This window comes from Emys orbicularis, chromosome 3 (genome assembly GCF_028017835.1).
Source record: "Emys orbicularis isolate rEmyOrb1 chromosome 3, rEmyOrb1.hap1, whole genome shotgun sequence".
NCBI classification, from domain to species: domain Eukaryota; kingdom Metazoa; phylum Chordata; order Testudines; family Emydidae; genus Emys; species Emys orbicularis.
Window position 1 is genome coordinate 88,850,197 of NC_088685.1, and position 13,716 is coordinate 88,863,912.

Genomic DNA, 13,716 nt, shown 5'->3' on the forward strand with positions numbered 1-13,716 from the left:
GGGTGTTCCTCCGAGGTACAGAGTGGTCATGCCTTATCCTGGAGCTGCCTCCAGTGTAGCAGTCCCACACCCGTGGATGTAGTTTTGAGGGTGGCAGGCATCCTCTTTTCATGTTGGTTTACTTTTTCCTCTTTGGCCAAGAATACCTATCAGCTGATGACTTCTAGCAGAGCATGCAGGTCATAAAAATCAATAATGATATACAATAAAATCTTGGTACAAAGCCTGCCAGACATCAATCTGCAAGTATCAAGTAGTGTGACATGTACCACGCATACAGGCATGAATGATACCTGTACATCTCCCCTGCATTATAGACCTTTGTCTATTCAACACCTCTCCCCGTCACCTTGTCTGTAGGCCCAGTCCTAATTCTGGGAACTGGTGGCTTAGTCCCAGATATTTTTTAGTTTATACTTCACCCCAGCATACAGGGCAATTAGCATGCTAGAACAAATTGCTGAATTGGTGCTAGTATATGTGAAAACTTGGCTATGTATCAGGCTACTCTCATCCCGAGGTTCTAGCCAAATAGTCCACAATGTTCCCCAGTCTGAGTCATACCAAGTTGGAAGGATGACCTTGTGGTTAAGTCAGTGGTGTGGGACTCCGGCAATCTGAGTTCAGATCCTGGCTTTGTCACAGACTTCCTGTGTGACCTTGGGAAAGTTACAAACTACTTGCTTTGTCAGTCATGTCTACTGAGACTGTAAGCTCTCCAAGGCAGGGACTTATTCTTACTATGTATAGATATGTCTACACTGCAATGTAAGCCCAGGGTTAGTAGAACTCAAGTTAGCAGATCGTGGGTTTGTTAATTTAGGGCTTGAGCATCTCCACTCATCTGTAACCCCAGGTTAGGAATTCTTGAATCCGGGGTCCTAACCTGGGGCTCCAGGCAGGGCTGGCTCTGGCTTTTTTGCCGCCCCAGGCAAAAAAGCCTCCCGCCGCCCCCCCCCCCCGAGCGCCGGGGGGAGGGCGGCGAGCCCGCCGCAGCTCCGCTGGCAGCCGGAGCCCCGGGAGGAGGGCGGAGAGCCCGGCCGGGGCTCCGCTCTCCCCGGCGGCCAGAGCGCCGGGGGGAGGGCGGCGAGCCCGCCGCGGCTCCGCTCTCCCCGGTGGCTAGAGCGCCGGGGGGAGGGTGGCGAGCCGGCCGGGGCTCCACTCTCCCCGGCGGCCAGAGCGCCAGGAGGAGGGCGGCGAGCCCGCCGCGGCTCTGCTCTCCCCGGTGGCCAGAACGCCGGGGGGAGGGCGGCGAGCCGGCCGGGGCTCCGCTCTCCCCGGCGGCCAGAGCGCCGGGAGGAGGGCAGAGAGCCCGGCCGGGGCTCCGCTCTCCCCGGCGGCCAGAGCGCCAGGGGAGGGCGGTGAGCCCAGTCACGGCCCCGCTCTCCCCGGCGGCCAGAGCGCCAGGGGAGGGCGGTGAGCCCAGTTGCGGCCCCGCTCTCCCCGGCGGCCAGAGCGCTGGGGGAGGGCGGCGAGCCCGCCGCAGCTCCGCTCTCCCCGGTGGCCAGAGTGCCGGGGGGAGGGCGGCGAGCCGGCCGGGGCTCCGCTCTCCCCGGCGGCCGGAGCGCCGGGGAAGGGTGGCGAGCCCACTGCGGCTCCGCTCTCCCCGGCGGCCGGAGCGCCGCGGGGAGGGTGGCGAGCCCAGTTGCGGCTCCGCTCTCCCCGGCGGCCAGAGCACCGGGGGAGGGCGGCGAGCCCACTGCGGCTCCGCTCTCCCCGGCAGCCGGAGCCGGAGCACTGCGCCGCCCCCCTCCAGGTGCCGCCCCAAGCACAAGCTTGGTGGGCTGGTGCCTGGAGCCGGCCCTGGCTCCAGCACCTACATTGTGTTATGTAGGCCTGATCCTAAACCCCCACATCCCAGACTGCCTGGAGCCCTCCCCAAATGTGGCTGCTCTGGCCCCTTGTTTGTGGTGCAATGTGGAAAAACTTGACTGTCCATAGGACAAAGAAAGTCAGACCATTTGATTGTGGAATACTTTTGACAGACTCCCAGAGCACAAGTCCAGTCAGGATGTGTCTTCACTGAAAAGCAATAGGACTTGAATACTGGGTCCCAGCTTGACTCAAGCTCATATTCTCCACCCCCTAGAATTCTAGGACACTGGAGTCCAAGCTTTAGGTTTGTACAATTTGTATGTAGATAGACAGGGGGTTAGGCTTGAGCCTGAGTTCAAACCCTGGGCTTACACTGCAGTGTAGCCATACCCTCCATGTACATTGCCTAGCACTATGAGGCACTGATTTTGGTTGGAACCTCTAAGTGTTACCATAATATTAATAATAAAATAATCAGCAGCAGTGTTCAGTCACAAGGAGAACTAATGCAAGCATCTTGGAAGACAAGCTCTGCGGGATGCTATTATGAAATTTGCTATTATTCATGTTTTCCCTTCATTTTGTAGTTTCTTATTAAGCCTACAAAAGGGTACTTATTGCATCAACAGTCTATTAATGAGACATAGTATGTTGTGCTTCCCAGTTCCACACACCACATGGGATCAAAGCTGCAGGGAACTGAGAGAATGTTGTGACTCACATAGTGCGGGCACTTGGTCTCGTAAGGTTTTTATTGTTTGCTTAGAGTTGCTATTGCATATTATGGTATGTGACCATCACCAGCTGTAGTTTGTCTGTTCATTTTCTTTCCCTTATGGGGATTTGGAAGGAGGAGATGAGAGGATGTTAGCAGTTTTATTCTTTCCGGTGGGAAATCAAAGAAGGATGATGGAAAATAATAAAGAGGAAAAACAAGAGGCAGAGAGAAATGTTACTTTCCCCCCACACTAACCACTCTTTTCCCATGAAGACCTAGGTCAATCCTGCTTGAGAAAAATATATGGGAGGGGGATTAAGGGGACTAGAGGAGAATAATGATTGAGTGGTTAGGGCCCAAGCCCAGGACTCTGCTACAGACTTCCTGTGTGATTTTTGGCAAGTCACTTAGTCTCTATGTGCATCAGTTCCCCATGGGTAATGGAGAGAATAGCTATTCCCTACCTCACACAGGTGGGGTGAGGATAAATACCTTAAACAGTTTGAGGTGCTTAGATACTACAGTGATGGGGTCCATATAAGCACCTACGGTAAATAGAAAACTCCATGAATTTCCCTTTAATAATTTCAGGATGGGAGGTATTTTCCCCAGAAAATAGGCCAACATTCCATCATCAAGCCCCATGAATGCCAGGAGGCAAGGACTCGCCACACAGAAGCCTTGTGCCTCTGCATTAGTTTGAGGACCCCTCAGCACAGTTCTAATGAAGCCGATCAGGGCTGCATCTGGCCAGTGCTACAGGGACGGGGTAATATTTTATATTAGACCAATGTCTGTTGGTGAGAGAGACAAGCTTTCAGGGTACACTGAGCTCATCCTTCAACCCCCCTCTCTGTCTCCCAGTAGAGCACTGTGACTCCATGCAGAAGCAGCCCAGGTGAAGATTGAGGGTGAGGGGAAGAGCAGACTTCCAGCCTGTTCCCTTCCTCTCCCTCACCCACAGACTTGCTTCTTAATCCCACATAGAGCCCAACTCCTGTGGAGAGCCAGCCATGGGGTCACAGGAAAATAGGTTGGATGATGGTAGTGCCTAGGAAGCAGCAACTCACACAAAGACGCAGGGAGATCCCCGCTGTGATCAAAACCCATATGTGCCCTTTGTTTTTAAAGAAGCAGAAGTACTAGAGCACAGCAAGGGACTGATATTTCTGTAGTCATAGCAGAGGCAGGAGCAATAGGGACAGGTGTGGCAATGGCAGGGATGTGTAACAGCAGCTACAGTAAATGGGTCCCTTTCCTCCCCATTCCAAACAGGGCCAGCAGAGGCAATAGCTACATTTCTCTCTCTTAAACAAAGGTAGTCTTTACTGTGAAAATCCATTCACTAGCAGTTGATGAGTGGGTTCATTTATTTACCTTTGCAGTGTATGCAGGTGCTTTGCAGTGAGCACTGAAGTCTGCCTGCCACTTCTGGATCTCTCAGGACTAGTAGAAGAGATAGTCATGTGGTTATCCCCAAAGAGAAGCATTTAAATTGCAGCCTACGTGTTACCAAATGGTGCCATCACTTTGGAGGACAATGGTGATAGTTGTTCAGTGCAGTAGTGTCTAGAGGTCCCATTGTGCTAGCCACTTTAAAAACAAGTAGACACTGTTGATGGGAGGGGCATGCACAATTTAAAGGTTCTGAGGGGGCATGTAACTGCCCCACAGACATTTTCAAACTGTGGGATGTACCCTTGAGGGGCAAGCAGGAACATTTGGGGGTGAGCGGTGATGACAGGAGACTCGGGCTGGCGATGCCAGGTGCTCAGGCCAGCTCTGCACAGTGGGGCTCTTTTGGGCCAGCCCTGCACAGCAGGGCTCAGGGAGGGAGCCCTACCTCCACCCCCTGAGTTACCTCAGCAGGCCACCCATCATGTCTGGGTTGCGGGGACAATCAAAAAAATCTTGGGAGGCACATGACACTGAATGCCCCCACACACATCGCCTCTGCAAGCAGAAAAGACAGTGTCTGCTCCAGAGAGTCTGCAATCTAGATTTGTGACAAAAAGAAACAGAAAAGGAACTGGTGAAAGGACAAAGAGGTAACAATGAAGCTAGTCCGTTTTTACATAATTAACAATAGGCTCAACTTTCCACCTGTCAAGCATTCTTACATTTGTCTCTTGGTAATGCAATATAGACTTGGTTTATTCCTCAAGTGCTGTGGGTAAGTAACATTTTGTAAAATGCAAGTTACATTTGTACAATTTGCAAGCGTATGAAATTTCAGCATCAACTGATAGCAAATTTGCAAAACATGGCAGCACTTTATATGTTTACAGGTTGGTCATAATTCACAAAATTAAGCAGAAGAGTGTTAGTTTGCCACCATAGCTCCCTGAAGTGAAAGCTAGGAGTTTCACCAAAGCCTAGCAAGAACAGAAGTAGTCTGTTCTTTCAACAGTCTCTGATACCATTAGTCACCTTGAGTAGTACCTTAGGCTCCAATCCTACAAACACACCCGATATGAGCAATGTGAATGGGGTTAGAGTGGTGGTGTTTGCCAGGCAGGAGATATGCAGGAAGGGAAAGGAAATTAGTAGATGGGTATGTGCCCTCCATGGCATGGGTTTGTAAACAGTTGATGGTCAGAACTTCAGCATGTGAGCCTGGCTAGCTCAGTTGGTAGAGCATCAGACATTTAATCTGAAGGCCCAGGGTTCAAGTCCCTGGGCAGATGGAGAACAGATCCTTTCCTGCTGTGTTTGGGGGGAGGGAGGATAGCTCAGTGGTTTGAGCATTGGCTTGCTAAACCCAGGGTTGTGAGTTCAATCCTTGAGGGGGCCATTGGGGATTAGTCCTGCTTTGAGCAGGGGGTTGGACTAGATGACCTCCTGAGGTCCCTTCAAACCCTGATAGTCTATGACATAGAAGCAGATTACCCAGCCCTGCTGCCATTTTGAAAATGTGTTTCAGAGGATAGAATAAAGGGGGACAAACAAGAACTGGCTGAGTGAGGGGGATGGGGTCTGGTGGCTCAGAAAGGATGCAAGCTCACATCTGCCCAAAATGGCAGCAGCCATTGGGTGCCCGGTACAGAAGTTAGCATACATGTACAGTGTAATAAATATCAATTGTAAAGATAGATACTTACATGCTGATGACCCCTTAAGAGGGTCTTCCTCCTGTGTCCCAGGCTGGGACTGGGCTGGCTTCTTACACAGCCACTCTCAGGTTCTTGAATTCAGAAGTGATCCTGGCTGTACGGACAGAAATCATTTTCCTCTAATGAATTGTGGTCATCCTCAGAGGCCTCAGTCTCCTCTGCAGAGGGAGGGGTGCCACTGTTCACAAGGCCATTGGGTTCTGTGGTGCACACGGGCAAAAAAATTCTGTCCAGCTCCTCGTAAAATGGACAGGTCACATAGGCACCACCTAATTTGTTTCTGGCATCCCTGGTTTTTTTGCATATGTTCCTAAGCTCTTTATATGGCACTGATCAGCTTCCCATCCATGATCCTTCTCAGCTATGTGCTTAGCAATGTTCTCAAGAGGTTTCTTATTGTGATGATTGGTCACAAGAGTTTGCTGATCATTGCTGTCTCCCCAGATAGTGAGGAGATCAAGAATGTCACCATGGCTCCAAGTGGCTGCAAGAGGCATGGTGTAATGCTGACATACTTGAGCCTGGCCTTATGCCAGTTTTTAAGTGGAGAGGGGGTTATCTGGTCAACTGGACCCCAGAATAGTGGAAGTCACAGAGTTAAACAGACAGGTAGGTTGGTCATGGATGCCCACACAACAGTGGGACAGCAGTTGGAGAACAGCCAGCGTAACGTACAGAACTATTGCGTGCACATTAACAATAGTCCTCACTAACTCAATTCACCGTAAATGTACTCCATTTTGAAAGTGGAGTACAGAATTCACAGCAAAGAGGGAGTTAGTGCACTTTAAGGGTTTGTGTCATGTGTACACAGGCATTTTCAGTGCACACTAGCTTGAGTTACTGTGAACTAAACCCATCATAATAGTCCATTCTTCTGTAATACATAATCCCAATTGAATAGTCCTATGTTCTGACTGCACCTTACTGTAAAAAAAGATAGTAAACCTACTCATTTAACTCCAGAATGTTAAAAGGGAAGGGAATGAAAAAAAAAAAAACTATTTAAACTAAGAAAATATAAATTATGCCAAATTATATTGTAATACAGCATTAGCTGTAGGATATGATCATTCAGTAATAGTATCTCACAGACATATGGTACCATTACCTAGACTTGCATCTAGAATTGCAGAGAGTGACAGAGAGCCACTTGTATCTAAAATAAGGAGTGGCAGAGAGCAATTTTCTGGTACTAGGTTGGCCTAGAAATTAAGCTACACCTCTCTACCCCGATATAACGTGACCCGATATAACACGAATTCGGATATAACGTGGTAAAGCAGCGCTCCGGGGGGGGCGGGGCTGCGCACTCCGGTGGATCAAAGCAAGTTCGATATAACGCGGTTTCACCTATAACGCGATAAGATTTTTTGGCTCCCGAGGACAGCGTTATATCGAGGTAGAGGTGTATCATTGTTTTGTTCTCTGGGCACTGCCAGGAGCAGAAGATGTGTTTTATTTAGCTTAGTTTGTGTCAGAAGGCTGCTGCCACCACTACAAGAGGAGACTGCTGCGGCCTCACTCTTTAGTCAGTGCATGTCTCTAGAGCATGGCTTCTGGGTCTGGTATTTGCTGCCTGGGGCAACTCTCCAAAACCAAGGCAATTGAGCCCTTGAGACTCAGCCTGCTTGTTGGGTTGGGTCGGGTCACTCATTGTCTTGCCTATTCTGGGGTAACCAAAGACATTTAAACAGAACCAAATCTCTAATGACCTTAGATTAGGTCTCCAGCTCCCACCTAAACTCAGTAGTCCTTGCTTGCTCCTTTGCACTCAGGGGCTTGCCTCTCCCCTCTTGAGGGAGTGGGCGAGGAACCCAGGCCCACCCTCTCCTACAGGTTCCACCTCAGGAACCCTGTGCTTAAACAGCTCAGAACTGCATCTTAAGATTGTTGGCTGCTTTCCTGGGCTGCTTCCTACCTCTTGCCTGCTTGCAGGTGTCGTTCATTGAGCTGTACTCAATGGCTCTCCCTTTGGAAGCCTGACTCCTTGGACAGGTTTCTCCCAGTCCATTGCTGGGAAGTTTTAGAGGCAACTCCCAGTCACTCTGGCAGCCACCTTTCTCTGTCTAAGCTATAGCCTTTTATCCCAGCTGTTGCCAACTAATCATTGAGTCACAATTGGAGAGGTAATTGCACCATCTATTAGCCGTATATTAACTCTTTTGTGGCTGCTACTGTGTGGCGTCTATATACCCCATTACAGGAACGCATGGAGGACAAATTGAAATGGCTTTGGTTTGGATTATAGAACTCTGGTTTGCACTGGCTAATGCAGTTGATTATTCCTCACCATGACTTCACAACTCACCTCTTTCTTGTAGCTTCTGCTATTCGATTGAGTGTTAAAGGTAGACATAAGTGGGTGAGAGAGGCCATCAATGAAGGAGGCAGTTTTGCTCAAGAAATTTAAAAATTGAGCTCTCCAGAAAAACAAAACATGGCAGATCTTTTACTAGCATTTAGGAGAGAATCGCTTTAGAAAAGAAAGTTGTAATTGAGGAAGATACAGGAATAGATATTGAATTAAAATAAAATATTTTGATGCCAGAAGAGCTGCTCAATGGAAACTGCCTTTAAGGCAATGAGTTTGGCATCAAATTCATTACCCATTTTGGCTTGTGTGTCTTGGGGGTAAAGGAAAGTTCGAGGTTGATGAAAACTGCAGAAATCACCAGGGGACTGGATACTTTTCAAACCAAAGATATAAAGTCCTCTCTGCTTTGACTTGGCTGATGGCCACTAGATGGTTGTTCTCACAAAAGGTCTGACTTTTTCTTAGCTGTATGAGAGTGAAGTCAGCAGAAAGCATTGGGTGCCTCACAGAGAAGTCATTCAATGAAAATGGCTCATTTACTTACTATTGTATGGGAGGAAATGCTTATTTCTTCACCTGTAGGCTATTTTAGAGTAAAGAGTTAACTTTATTGAGAAATGTCTAAGAGCAGATGACTGTCTGACAGTGACAAGGCTAATATCAAGCATGTGCAAAAAGAGCAACTGAGTTCCACACAGATACAGACCATGGGCTAATCCAATCCTTCTACAGCAGACTGGAGTGTAACACACTCTCAGGCAGGCCTTGGCATGAGACCTCCAAGAAAGTTTGAGTCACAAAAAAAAATTGTTTAATAGGGATGAATATAGGCATTTAGACAATGGGTGTTTTGACATTGACTTCAATGGGAGTAGTATCAAGCCACTAGAAAACAGACAGCTGATTCCAAGTTCAGAGAGAGATTCTTCACAGCTCAAGTTTGTTGTGGTTATCAAGAATGTAAACTTGTCTTCCATAGTAATAGTGACCAAATACACTACATCTGTGTAAGAGGTAATAGGAAAAGAGCCATTTGCTTTGGTTGATCTTATTTTGTAATATACACTGATATTAAGTGTGAGAATTTCATGAAAATGATTAGGAGGATTTTAAAGAAATACTAGAGAAGCTACAAGGATAGCAAGGGTATTTTGGTATTGCTATTTACTAAGGCCATTTGTGAATAATTCCTTGGATCTGAACTGATTGAAGACCACTTCGCATTCCCCTGTCCTTAACATATTCCATCTTTTTTCACCCATGTTGACCAATATTGGCCTTTTGGACTTTTTAGAACTGATCTAGATTTAGTTTACTTGATTTTAAATCTCTCTCATTTACACAAAGGGAAAGCCAAAATATACTCCAAAAGTAGACTTTAACTTTCTTTACTATGAGTGCAGAGCATTTTTTTATTCCTACCCAGGAAACATTAAAAACACCCTCCAACCACAACAAAAATCCAATATTTTTGGTTTCTAGTTTGTATTTTGATTGCTGTGTGGTCAAGAATATAAGATTAGTTAATCATGTGAGTGCAGATATGTTTCTCTCTCTTTGGGAAGTGTACTTTTTTTTTTTTATGTTCAGCTGTTCCCAAAGTTATAGGAGCACATGGCATCCCGCACTCCACCCAAGATTATAGAAATATTTGAAACCACAGGAAGGCTATGCAGCTGTGCAGGCTTAGATTGCGACTCATTGATTTAATTGAGTTTTGCACAAGCATCAGCCCCAACAATTTTTTTTTAAGAGTGGAATTACTAGAGAAAATAGTGGTCTTGTTTTCTAACTATTCACTGCCTACTTAACATGATACATATTCTTCTATGGTTTCCCAGGCTGTCCCAGCTGTCTTCCGTTCTTTTAAATCACACATTTGATTACATTTTGCGATTATTAATGTGAAGAAAAGTTACTTAGGGAGGAACCTGACTTTAATTCATACTGTTGGTTTTAATCTATAAAGCCTTAGAAATATTTACTTTAGAGATTGCTGTCATTTCTGTGCATAGGAAAAGAGGCAAAGTCAGTTGATGAACTTCTATTGATAGCCCCTCTGTTTGCACTGTTGAGGATCAGAGACAGGGCACTTGCAGGGGAGGGTCTTGTGGGCCTCCTTTCCTCAGCAGATTCTGGCTCTTGCAGCCCAGCAAACCTTCAGAGCACAATGCCAGCTTTGTTTCTTCTACCAGGCCTTTACTCATAAGGTCTAAAAGTCGAGGAAGTATTTTCTTTTAATAATGTTTTGACTCTTTGCTTGGTGAATTATGGCTACAGAAATGGTTAGAATCGCTGCCTATTTGAGGTAGTTAAATGTTCATGTTTATCTGTGTGATGTGGCAAATAAACCCCTAAATCTGATTCTCTGCTTCATGAGTAGGGCCCTACCAAATTCACGGTGCATTTTTGTCAATTTCATGATCATAGGATTTTAAAAATAATAAATTTCATGATTTCAGCTATTTAAATCTGAAATTTCATGGTGTTGTAAATGTAGGGGTCCTGACACTAAAAGGGGTAGTGTGTGTGTGTGTGTGTGTGGGGGGTCACAAGGTTATTGTAGGGGGGGTTGCAGTGCTGCGACCTTTACTTCTACGCTGCTGCTGGCGGTGGTGCTACCTTCAGAGCTGGGCAGCTGGAGAGCAGCAGCTGCTGGCTGGAAGCCCAGCTCGGAAGGCAGCGCCACTGACAGCAGCAGCACAGAAGTAAGGATGGCATGGTATGGTACTGCTACCCTTACTTCTATACTGCTGCCTGCAGAACTGGACACCTGGCCAGCAGCCACCGCTCTCCGGCCACCCAGCTCTGAAGGCAGTGCGAAGTAAGGGTGGCAATACCATGACCCCCCCCCCCCACAATAGCCTTGCAACCCCCCTGCAACTGCCTTTTGGGTTGGGGATCCCCAGTTTGAGAAACGCTTGTCTCCCCTGTGAAATCTATATTGTATAGGGTAAAAGTACACAAAAGACCAGATTTTCAGAGTGGAGACCAGATTTCACGGTCTGTGATGCATTTTTCATGGCCGTGTATTTGGAAGGGCCCTATTCATGAGTCATTCTGTTTTACCAGCTGCACAACAGTGTTATATTAGATGGACCCCTCTTGTTTTAAGTCACTAAACAAGATAAAGTAGTAGATCCAGAAGCATGGAAGCAATGCTTGGAAGTAGCCTTGGCTGAAGAGCAGGAAGGTTCTTTAAGTTCTAATGACTTGATTTCTGAAGAGTTAGGAGTCAGCTGTATTTCCCGCATCACCTTCTATTGAGGAGGCTATGGAATGACAAGAGTAATCTTTGAAGCAGTGAAAAAAAGATTCTACACATCTTTATCCACCTGTTGGCCACAGAGGGGAGATAATGTGGAAACTGTATAAAATGGTGGAACATGGAGGCACAGAGCTGTCTGCCGCCACAAAACAAAACCCAAATCCACATCCAAACAAAGAGCTATTCTCAAAGGATTAAGTGGAGTTTTGCACAACTGTACTCAATTGGACAGGCCTTAGAGATTTCCAGAAAATCTCACATTTAGAGTAGGTCATGTCTAGAGTCTCGAAATTTGGCATTTTAAGTCCAAGATCATAATATATAATTATTCAATTCATATACACAATGTGTTGAAAAAAGTAAGTTATGGATGACCACCTGTAACAGTCACAAGTCAATACAAGGATAATTAACTCAACATGGGTGATTGTAACCTATGTAAATTGGAACTGTATGTTAGTTATACGAAGTATGGAATACAAGTTTATTTACTGCATGTGGACTGCCTTTAGTGTGTCACTAGAAAATCAAATCATATCTTGAAGCCTTATAAAACATTGATAGAATGAAATTATTTCCATATTTTCATTCTGTATTCTGTTTGTTTGGATTTTGAAGTGTTTCAGCTAAACTCAGACAGAATTTTTATACTGTAGTATTGCATTTACATGCTGTCAGATGAGAACTTCAAAGTCTGAGAAACTTTGAAAGAGACATTTTAATAAACAAAACATAGCCACATTAGTTTAGTAAAGAGGACACAGCAATAAGAAAAAAATGGAAGAAGTTAGTCAATTCAGTGGAGAGGAAGTCTAGTATTACTACTCCTTTGTTAAATTTGTTTATTCAATAAAGGCATTTGTATTTAAGATGTGCCAAATAATTTTACTTGGATTAGAGAATGAATGAATGAAGCTGACATTTCAGAATGCCAGTTCAACATAACTCACATCCTAAAGAGTAGTGTGTGTACAACTCTAATTCACCTGACTCCCCAGGAACAAATACACTATAAATACCATGTATTTACGATGTCACTAAAATATACTCGACAAGTTATGTAACAGTTTAACTCTTTACATGCCAGTCCTCTATACATATCCAATTAAATACAAGATCATGTAGCCTTCCTTTATTTCTTCATCAACTGTGTGATGGCATAGATAGAAGGTAATAAAATGGATTAATGAACAGGCCCTCTCTTTCATGAATACCTACATTAAAATACTGATAAAGTGATATCATTGTTCTGTTTGTCCACATCAGAAAGCTACCACAAAATCTGGTATGATTGTCTAGCATGTTTCAGGTCAGGACTGAGAAGTATCACTTACATCAGAGGTTCTCAAACTGTGGTCCGTGGACTACCAGTGGTCCACGAGCTCCATTCAGGTGGTCCGCGGATAGTTCCCTCTAAGGGGCGTGCCTGGGTGGCCACACATGAGAGAATGAAGGGCCACCCACCTAATTAGGTGCCTGGACCCTGGAGAAGATGCACATGTGAGGGGAGGTGGTGGCCTTGGAGGAAATAGGGGGTAGGTGGGAGGGGGAAGTGGGGTGAGAAGAGGAGGTGGGAGGAATTTGGGATGTGCAGGGCTGCGGCAGCTAGAGAAAGAGGTGACTTTCCCCAGCTCCAGACCTGCGGCTGCCAGGGAGAGACGGCCCTCCTTCCCAGCCCCAGCTCTGTGGCTGCTGCGGTGGGGGAGAGAGGGAGAGACCCCCCCTTCTTCACAGACCCAGTTTGGGTGCTGCCGCGGTGGGGGAGAGAGGGCACATCCATCACATTAGAAAGGTAAGACAACTGATATTAAAATATGAGTTGTGTGCTTTTATTTGTAGAACAAAAAATGTTAATTATTATTAATTTTTTTATATAGCGCTTTTATTCAAAGCGCTTTACAATAGTTAGCTAACGGTACAAACAACATTTGGAAAGATCATTAAGTAGTCCGCTGAGACCCTCAGCAATTTTCAAGTGTATATTTTCAGGATTGGGACCACAGTTTGGTAAGGGAATTAGCTAATCATCAACTTTATTACATTATTGCCAATCTCTTGAAAAGGCATATTGAACTTGTTGTGCAAAGATTTTAGAAATGCAAATTTGATACCAATGTTCAAAAATGAAGCAAAATAAGTGACCCTGGCAGTTGCCAACTCATGTGTGTCTAGTAAAAAAGATGAAAAATATAATAACTAGTAAAAAAATAGGATACCAGACCATGGATATAAATATTAGAGTTATGAAGTACAAGTGTTACCAGATAAACTCAATAGCTTTTAATAACAGAAGGACAAAGTCAATGGATAAAAAGAATGAAGTAGATGTAATTGTAATGCTGCCTGCAGTGACTCAAGAGCATGAATACCAACTTCATGGCAGACTGTTAGGAACCAGGACACAAACCCCAAATTGATTCTATACTTAGCTTTCACCAACCAATTATCAACTGTAAATTCCTCAGGCACTATACCAGCCATAACA

The 13,716-nt window shown here is 45.6% G+C and overlaps 1 non-coding gene across 1 annotated transcript; it reads left to right on the top strand.

Moving 5' to 3' along the window:
- The first annotated feature begins 5,147 nt into the window (after positions 1–5,147).
- TRNAK-UUU (transfer RNA lysine (anticodon UUU)) lies at positions 5,148–5,220 on the top strand. Its single transcript has one exon. It is a non-coding gene; the product is annotated as a tRNA-Lys (tRNA).
- The last annotated feature ends 8,496 nt before the right edge of the window (positions 5,221–13,716 follow it).